At 52.3% G+C, this 8,711-nt stretch overlaps 1 protein-coding gene across 2 annotated transcripts in view; it reads left to right on the top strand.

Moving 5' to 3' along the window:
• Positions 1 to 4,141: 4,141 nt before the first annotated feature.
• ASAP1 (ArfGAP with SH3 domain, ankyrin repeat and PH domain 1) overlaps positions 4,142 to 8,711 on the top strand; it is a 349,074-nt gene continuing 344,504 nt past the window's right edge. For both annotated transcript variants that reach the window (XM_070630982.1, XM_070630980.1), the window contains exon 1: positions 4,142 to 4,502. The gene's annotated coding sequence lies outside the window, so the exon portion shown is untranslated. The remainder of the gene's footprint in view (positions 4,503 to 8,711) is intronic.

Below are 8,711 nucleotides of genomic sequence, written 5' to 3'. Positions count from 1 at the left end.
GTCCAGGGCTTGTCCCCTCCCACCGCACCCTATATCCCATCCCCTCTCATCCTCAGGACCCGTTCCATCTGTGACGTCACCCTTCCTCTAACCTCTCCCACTCTACTGGGACCTTCTCATCAACCACAGATGCTCCCTCGCCCACTCTCTCTAAAGAATCCTCCACCCTTAACTCCCACTACCTAGACTGCCATGTTTCTGAAAGGAGTTGTCTGCACTGGCCGTCTCCCACTCACTCCTCAACCCACTGCAATCTGGTTTCCAATCCCTCCACTTCATTGAGAAGCTCAAGCAAAAGTTATCAGCCTTCTATTATCTACTGTCAAATAAAATGGACACTTGCTTTCCAATCCTTATTTGACTGAATTTTCTGGGGCATTTGAGAGTGTTGGCCATTCCTTCCTTCTAGAAGCAAGTTCTTCCCTTGAACTCTGGTGTTCCTTCCACTTCCCTTCTCTGACCACACCCTCCCTGTCTTCTTTGTGGGCACCTCTTCCTCTGCCGCCTACGGTGTCCCTCAGCATTCAATCTCCATCCCAGCATCTTCTCACTCTACACTTCCCCCACGGGTGAATTTGTCTGCAGCCTGCACCCATAGCTTTAACCACCAGGAAAGGCAGTATAGGGTGGTAGTTAAGACCTGGACTCCCAAACTCCTCTACGCACTAAGTGTTTGACCTTGGGCAAATTACTCAACACTCCTGTGCCTCAGTTTCCTCAACTGTAAAATAGTGCAAAGCTTTTTAGTCTCATCGCTTTCCACGTCTGAAGGTGCACTATTTCCTTAGATCATCTAGCACCTTGTACCCAAATATATTACGTGCTCAAGCTCAGTCTTTCTCAGGCACATAGCGGGTGCCTGGTCGACATCTGTGAATAAATGAATGAATGCTGTCCTGGATTGAGTTTCCCCGGAAACAAATCTTGAGACAAGGAATTGGGTGCAGCTAGTTTATTTTGGAGGTGATTGATCCCAGGAAGAACAAATGAGGGAGTGAGGGAGTGAGGCAGGGAAGAGAGAAAAAGCATGAAGAGTGACTTAAGGAGTGTTACTGCTGGGGGCCACTGGACTCAGTTCCTCTGGGGACCCTCTGAGGAACTGTGTTGAAAGCACGTTAGGAGTGTTGCCCCTTAGGGATGGGAGGCTGGGACACTTACCCACTGGTTGGTTGGGGACTGCTCCAGGGCTGTTGGACACTTCCAGTCTAAGACCCCACAGCCCCGGAGACGGCTCCAGGCAGAGAGGAGGAGAGGTGTGCACTTCGGGGGGACAGCCCCTTGGACAGATGGCATCAAACTGCAGCTGCAGCTGAGCTCAGAGGTGGGCCCAGGGGACTCAGAGTTGACCATCATCAGCACACGCACCTTTTGCTCTGGCTGGCAGGCCTGGGCCTCCTTGTCTACCTGGATAAGCCCTACCTCTTCCTTGAAACTTAGTTCAAGACCACCCACTTCTTGGAAGTGGTTTCTAACCTCCTGCTATAGAGTGAATGTTTGGGTCCCCCTCAAATTCATAGGTTGAGATCCTACCCCCCAAGGTGATGGCGTTCGGAGGTGGGGGCCTTTGGGAGGTGATTAGATCATGACGGTGGAGCCCTCATGAATGGGATTAGTGCCCTTACGAGAGACCCCGGGGAGATCCCTCACCCTTGCCCTTTTTGCCATGTGAGGACACAGCGAGAAGACAGCTGTCTGTGAACTAGGAAACGGGCTCTCACCAGACGCCGAATCTACGTGCACCTATCTCGGGCTTCCCAGCCTCCAGAACTGCGAGAAGCAAATTAGTGCTGTTTATAAGTCACCCCATCTCTGGTGTTCTGTTACAGCAGCCCGAACTGACTAAGGCACCCCTCATGCTGATGGAGGAACCCTTCTCCCCGCTCTGTGCCCATGACACCCCGGACAGACCTCTGTAAGAGTAATTATCTCTCTGCCTTCGGATTAGAACTTTCTTGTCTGACTTTCTTGGACGGCAAAAACAGTTCATCTTTGCAGATCTAGTGCCCTGAATATTTCTGAGCACGTTATAGGCATGTAACCAGTGCCTCTTAATGAATTTGCATCCACCTGGCTCAGCCCCTCCCCCTCGCCCCCCCCCCCCCCCCCCCGCCCGCCCTGCCCTGGCTCAGAGTAAGCAGTCAATAAATGTAGGCTCCTTACCTTTCCCTCCAACTCCGAGTCTGCCATCTGACTTTGGGAAAGCCCTCATCCAGCGAGCATATAACGTGATAAATACAACGTGATAAATACGTGCTTTAAATGAACAGAAGTGCTGGGGGAGCCCAAAGGAGGGAGCTATTAACTGGGACTGCACCAATGAGACTGCAGTTATGTCGTCTGACAGTCTTAATTACTTATAGTTCTAACTTTCCAGAACCATTAATAGGGCGTCTGGCGCTTCTTCCATTACACTGGGCTTTCCCATTGGAGGGCCCCTCCACCAAAGTGAAAGAGACAGGGAGCACAGGCACAGAGCGAACCTGCCACGTCAGTCTGGTTTGCTCCTTTCCTCCATTTGATATGTCTTTGTTGAGGGTCTCCTAGGGGTTAGCACTGTTCTCGGCACTGGGACACAGGAGTGATGGGGACAAGCAAAAGTCCGGCTCTAGTGGGGCTGGCTCGTGCAGGAGGAGACAGATGATAAATAAGCCACCAAATAAACAGGATAAATTAAATAGTGACAAGGGCTATGAAGGGATGAAACAGGGCACGTGATGTGCGGGAGAGGTGGGGGTGGGAGCACAGGTGCCAAAGACAAGTAGATCAATGGTTGGGGAAAGTCCCCTTTGAGGAGCTGACTTCTGAGCTGTGAGCTGAGCGCCAAGAACAGCCAAGTGGAGATTCTTCCAGGCAGAGGGAACAGCAGTTGCAAAGGGCCTGAGGCAGGACCCTGGATTCCGGGTGCCAAGCCCGGAGCTTGTCCCACAGCTTCTGATCACTGAAAAAGAGTTGCAGGAAAGAGGCAAACCTGGGTCTAAAAACTGATGTCTGGTCCTTATTTAGAGGAGAAGAGCTGATACCCAACTTTCAGTTCCTCGTGGGTTCGTTTCAAGCTTCAGTTTCCACTCATGGGCACGTTGTTCCCTCTTCAAAGTCTGATTGGGCTTCAAAGGAATTTGAAACACTTACAGCAAAACCACCGAGCTACATCCTCCAGGTAGAAAACCCCAGTGTGGCATTTCCATGGGAAACCACAATGAATTACTCCCACTGGCAGCCTAGCCCAGCCCTGACTGGACAGAGATTTGCTTTGGTTTTCTCAAACTTTGCAAAGCCTCTCCAAATTTTTTCACAAACCCCCACAGAGGCCTGACGCTCCGGTTAAGAGCAAAAATCCCCAATTCGGTGAGGTTTGCTGAGTTTCAGATTTCACCAGAAGGGGGTCTGCCATAGCCACTAACCTTTTCCTTGGCAGAGAGTAGTGTCTGAAATGCTGCAAAGAAAAATAATCACTTGGTGATTAGGAGAGAAATGAAGTTCTAAGGGTTTGTAAGTAGACATGAATACTATGCGTAGCACACACCCCATGGGTTAAAACTCTCCTTTCTCTGATATTTCTTATGGTAATAAGGATAATAATCATGGCTATCATTTATTTGAGCATTTACAATGTGTCCGTCTCTGTCTAAACATTTTGTCTCCAAATCAACCCTACGAGGGAGGTATTACACCTCATTTCACATTTGAGGAAACCGAGGCCCAGAGAAGTTAAGTGACTTACCTAAGGTAACACAGCTTACCAAAAAGGCAAAGTCCAGATTCCAACCTACATCAGAGTTCAACGTCCATACTCTTACTGTCCATACTACTACTATACCATCCTGACCCAGAAAGTTCCTGCCTCTCAGCCCTGGGCAAAAATGAGGAAATTAGCCGAGGGGAAGCAGTGAAAGGGGGCAGCCAGGTAAAGTCATTTCTGTTTTGAAAATAGGGGAAATGGCCAGGAGATTGTAAGTTCATCCTCTGCAGAATGGGAGACAGGCCAAGGCCCTCTCCTGGTGTCGGGGGCCTTAGAAAGGCACCTCCCAAGGCCAAGGATTTATGTGGACAAATCCCACCCTTCCACCGCCGGACAAGGAGGGGGCAGGCCGGCGGGGGTGTGGGGGACCCCGCCTGCCCCCCGCCCGCGCGCCGGCGGCCCAAGGGTTAAGCGAGGCGGGAGCCCCCGGCGCGGAGCGGCCGCGGGCCGGGAATGCTTAGTCAGGATCCCGATTTCCTGTCGAAGGGTTTGGATTTCCTGAAACCCGCGCCCTCCGCCGCCGCGCGGGATCGTCCGAGCCGCTCGCGCCGCCGCGGCCTCCTCCCCTCGGCACATGGTCGCCCGCCCCTTCCTGCGCCGCGCTCCGCTCCCGCGCTCGCCGCCGCCGCGGGGCCTCTGCGCTCGGCAGCCCGGCCCGCGCCGCCCGCCCGCCGCCCGCCGTTCCCCGAGCCGCGATCGCCCGCGAGGGCGCCGGGGCGCCGAGCCCGCGATGGAATAATGCCCAGCGGCCCGCCCGGTCCCGGTGAGTTGCGGGCGCCCGGACGGGCTCGGCGGGGCCGCGCGGGGTCGCCCTGGGGCGTCGGCGCCCCCTGCCCGCCCCCCGCGCGGAGAGGCGCCGGCCGGGCTCCCGGCTGCATCCCCGGTCGGGGTCCCCGGGCGCCGCAGGGCCAGGCGAAGGCGCGCGGGGGGTCTGCTCCGCCGCGGCGGGCGCCGAGGTGGGGCGGGTGGGGGTCCTCCCGGAGAGGGGCCGGGACAGCGCGCCCGGTGGCCGCGGCCCCGCCGATGGGGCGCCCTCCCTGCGCGGAGGCGCGGGCGCCGGCCGCGGCATTGTCTCTCTGGCGCGGCGGCGGAAAGTTCCCCGCCGTTCCTGGAAGGGCCGACCCGGCCCCCCGGCCCGGCCCCCCGGCCCCGGCTGGGACGCGGCTCTGCCACGCAGGCCCCAGGCTCCCGGGAAACGAAAGTGGGGGATACAAGACCCCCACTCTGGGCTTGGTGTGTGTCCCCGGGAAGACTGGGAAGTGGCGTGTGTTTTTCCGCTTGGACCATTTGGGGACCTGCTGCATTTTCTGAGAGCGACATGAAGTTTAAAAGAAAAAAAAAAAACCTCGCTGGCGTCTGGTATTCTGCGGTTTCATACATCCCGCGAGTTCTTCTCGGGCATTCCTAAAGCGGTTTCCTTTGGTAATTTATTTTTCCACTAGCGCAGGGGGACAGATAGCCAACTTCAGACCATCGCCAACGTGATCTGGGCTTTCCCTGCTCTAATCAGAAAGTACGAGAACTTTCTCCCACTTTTTCCCATAGACTCGCTCAGGTTGTCTTGGCGTGAGTGATTCGGGGAGCGTGGGTTGCTGAGTAATGTTTTGGGATTGTAAAACATAACTCAATGTGGAGGCCAGTTTTATCTCTGTTGCAACCTTCACCCCAAGGCCTTTCCATTTTGCAGCTGGAGGTGTCTGTATAGCAGGAAGATGCAGGTCTTCTGGAAGCATCAAACCTCAACAGTTTAGAAAGAAAAAGGATATTTGAGAACGGTTGTTTCAGCCCCTTCTTGTTAAACAGATGAGGCTGGGAGAGGTGACAAGACTTACCCAAGGTCACATGGTGGGTCTTCAGACTCCCAGTCCAGTGCTCCTTTCACTATGTCAGTTGATGGACTGTCAGCCAGGAAAGATTTGGATATGTGTCTTCTTTGCATTATAGCTTTCATTGTTTTAGTGCCTTCTGTCCTTCTCTTTTTCTGTCTTATCGATTATTACTGTTGTTTTTGAGATATGCAGTTATCCATAGAGGGTTAAAAAAAAATCCTCAAACCCTACTGCAGCCACCAAATGGATTTGAAATATAAAATGGGTGGCTTATTATCTAGGGAATTACTTTTCTCTATCCCATTGTTTTGTGGAAAAATAGAAACTCCAACTCTAAAAAAGGACAGTATCTTAGCACGTAATGTACGGTGTGATGTCCCCTAGAGTTGATTTTCAGCCCTCCTGTATCTTGTGAGCTAAGCATCCCATCTCTTTTCCTCCTTCTTCCGAATGGCTGTTTTTTCATTTTTAGTATGTGATAATGTTGGAGAGTAAAGACTTTTGCGCAAGCTTGCCATTTGGTGAAGGAAATTGAAATTCTCTCCACCTACCCAGTCCTCACCAGCCATGGTGAGCCAGATTTTCAAAAACATTCAGAGCTTTGCAAGCCCCAAAATGAGTGTGTGCATTCCACTGGGGCCCCTCCCCTCGCCCCTCGGGAGCACCCACCACCCAGCTGGCATCTCCACAGTGCACCCAGCTGGCTGGAGTCTAGAGGGAGGAAGGGAACCTGCATGACCTGAAACAGTGTTGTTTCTGCATCTTCCTTCCAAGTTCTCAGTTGTATTTGACTGGATCCTGCTGCCTCATTCTCATTTTTCCCCTCCTGTGTGTCTTCCTTTCCCTTCTCTCCTAGCCACTATATCTGGCATGGGTTCGAGAAGAAGTCTTTTCTATGGGATGCATGACTGATCCCCACATAAGCAGTAGTGGCAATGACAGCTAGCATTTGTTGAGTACTTGCTGTATGCCCTAGACATTACCTCTTAGGAAGTCCTAAAGAGGAGAGGGAACTCCTGAGGGAGCCTTGCCCAGAGAGGATGACACTTTGCAGACTCACCTGGAGTTGAGTCATCCTTTCATGCATCCAGCACACATTGGCTAAGTGGGAGGTGCCAGTCCTGCAAAGGTGAACAGGACCCTGTGTTCAAGGCCTTCTCTTTCCAGCCTCATCTTTCAGTGTCAGCCTCACACTTTCTCTTCGAATTGGTCAATTCAGCAAGCCTGTTTTGATCACCTTCTCTGTGCTGAGCACTGGGTGAAGTCCCCAGCATACAGTGATGGACAAGATAGGCCCGTCCCACCCTCATGGAGCGTGCATTCCAGTGGAAGAGCTAGGCAAAAACAAAGAAGCGGGTAACTTCTAAGAAACGAAAGATTGTGGTTCTTGTTATCAAGGAAACACAAAAGGGATTGAAATCATGACCAAAGCGAAGTGGGGTGGGGTGGAGGTGGTCCTAGTTTTGCTAGGGAAAGGCCTCTCTGAGACTGAAGGGTTGAGAAGGAACTAGCAGGGCTGAGAGGTTGCAGGGGAGGGCATTTCAGGGGGAGGGATCAGAATGTGCAAAGTCCTCTGTGCACGAAAGAGCTTGATGTATTCCTGGGAGTAAGGAAGTTGGGGGGCCAGAGTGTAAGGGAGCCATGGGGAGAATGACACAAGGTGAAATTTTCAAAGGAGGCTGGGGACAGATCCCACAGCAGGTTCTAGGCCGTGTTGGGGAGGTCCCCTCACTATATGAAGGGAAGCATTGGTGAGTTTAGTCTCAGGAGTGGGATCTGATCGACACTTTTAAGAGGTTACTTTCACTGCTTTCTGAAGAGTTGATCACAGAGGGTGAAGAGTGGAAGCAAGGAGACCAGATAGGAGACCATCGTGCTGATTCGGGAAAGACGGTGGTGGCTTAGACCAGGGTGGCAGCAGTGGAGGTGGAGAGAAGGGAGCGTAACCTGGGCAGATCTTGGAGAAAGAATTGATGAGATTTGGCGATGGATTAAATGGAGGCGAGGCAGAGGGAAGGACTCTAGCATGACTCCTGGGTGCTGGCTTGAACAGCTGGGTGTCCTGTGGGGAGAGAGGGAAGACCAAAGGAGGAATGTGTTCGTGGAGAGAATCAAGTTCTGTATTGGCCATGCTAAGATTGAGATGTCTGCAGGGCATCCAGGTGGAGATTTCAGACAGACGGGAGGGCCTGTGACTCTGGATCGCAGAGGAGACTTAGTGGCTAGAGACGCTGTGATGGACACGACCAGCCTGGAGCTGAGCCACCAACACGTGCTTGCCAGCACACGTCCTGCTGTGTCATTTCTCTGAGGGTCTGCTTACATTCTTCCTCCTGCCTGGAACATTCTTCCTCTCTCCCAGGCTAAGACCTGCTCATCTTTTAAAATATACCTGTGTCTTTATCTCCTTGAAGATGCCTCCAGCTCCCTCCCCTACTCTCAGATTCCTGTGTTTACCTTCATCATCGTGTTCCATCAAAGTTACCTTTTTATAGCATCTGATGGGTATGAAAAACTTGGTGCAGGCCCTGACACGTGGTAAGGGCTCAACAAAGGTTAGCTGCTATTTTATTATCGCTATTAACATTGATGGGAGTGATAGGCATATGAACAAAAATTCCATGGTATTAGGGTAAGTGCAGTGAGAGATGACATGTTTGTTTCATGTGGCTGCTGTAACAAATAACCCTAAACTTGGTGGCTGAAACAACACAGATTTGTTCTCTAACGGAGCTGGAGGTCAGAAGTCTGAGATGAGTCTCACTGAGCTAAAATCAAGGTGTCCGCAGGACTGCATTCCTTCTGGAGGCTGTGGGGAAGAACCTGTTTCCTTGCCTTTTCCAGCTTCCAGGGCCCTCCTCTGTACCTTGGCTCGTGGTCCCCTTCCTCCATCTTCAAAGCCAGCAGTGTTGGTCTTCATCCTTCTCATGCTGCTGGCTCTCTGGTTTTCCCTTCTGGCTCTCTGCTCCACTCTTAAGGACCGTTTGGTTCCATCAGGCTACCTGTGTCATCTAAAATAATCTCCCTATTTTAAGATCAACTGATTAGCAACCTTAATTCCATCTTCAGCCTTGATTCCCCCCGTTGCCATGTAAGGCATGGAGCCTAATGTATTCACAGGTTCTGAGGATTAGGACGTGGAC

Source organism: Equus przewalskii, chromosome 8 (genome assembly GCF_037783145.1).
Source record: "Equus przewalskii isolate Varuska chromosome 8, EquPr2, whole genome shotgun sequence".
Lineage (NCBI taxonomy): Eukaryota > Metazoa > Chordata > Mammalia > Perissodactyla > Equidae > Equus > Equus przewalskii.
Note: the sequence above shows the minus strand (reverse complement) of the source record. Positions and strands in the feature narration are given on the sequence as shown.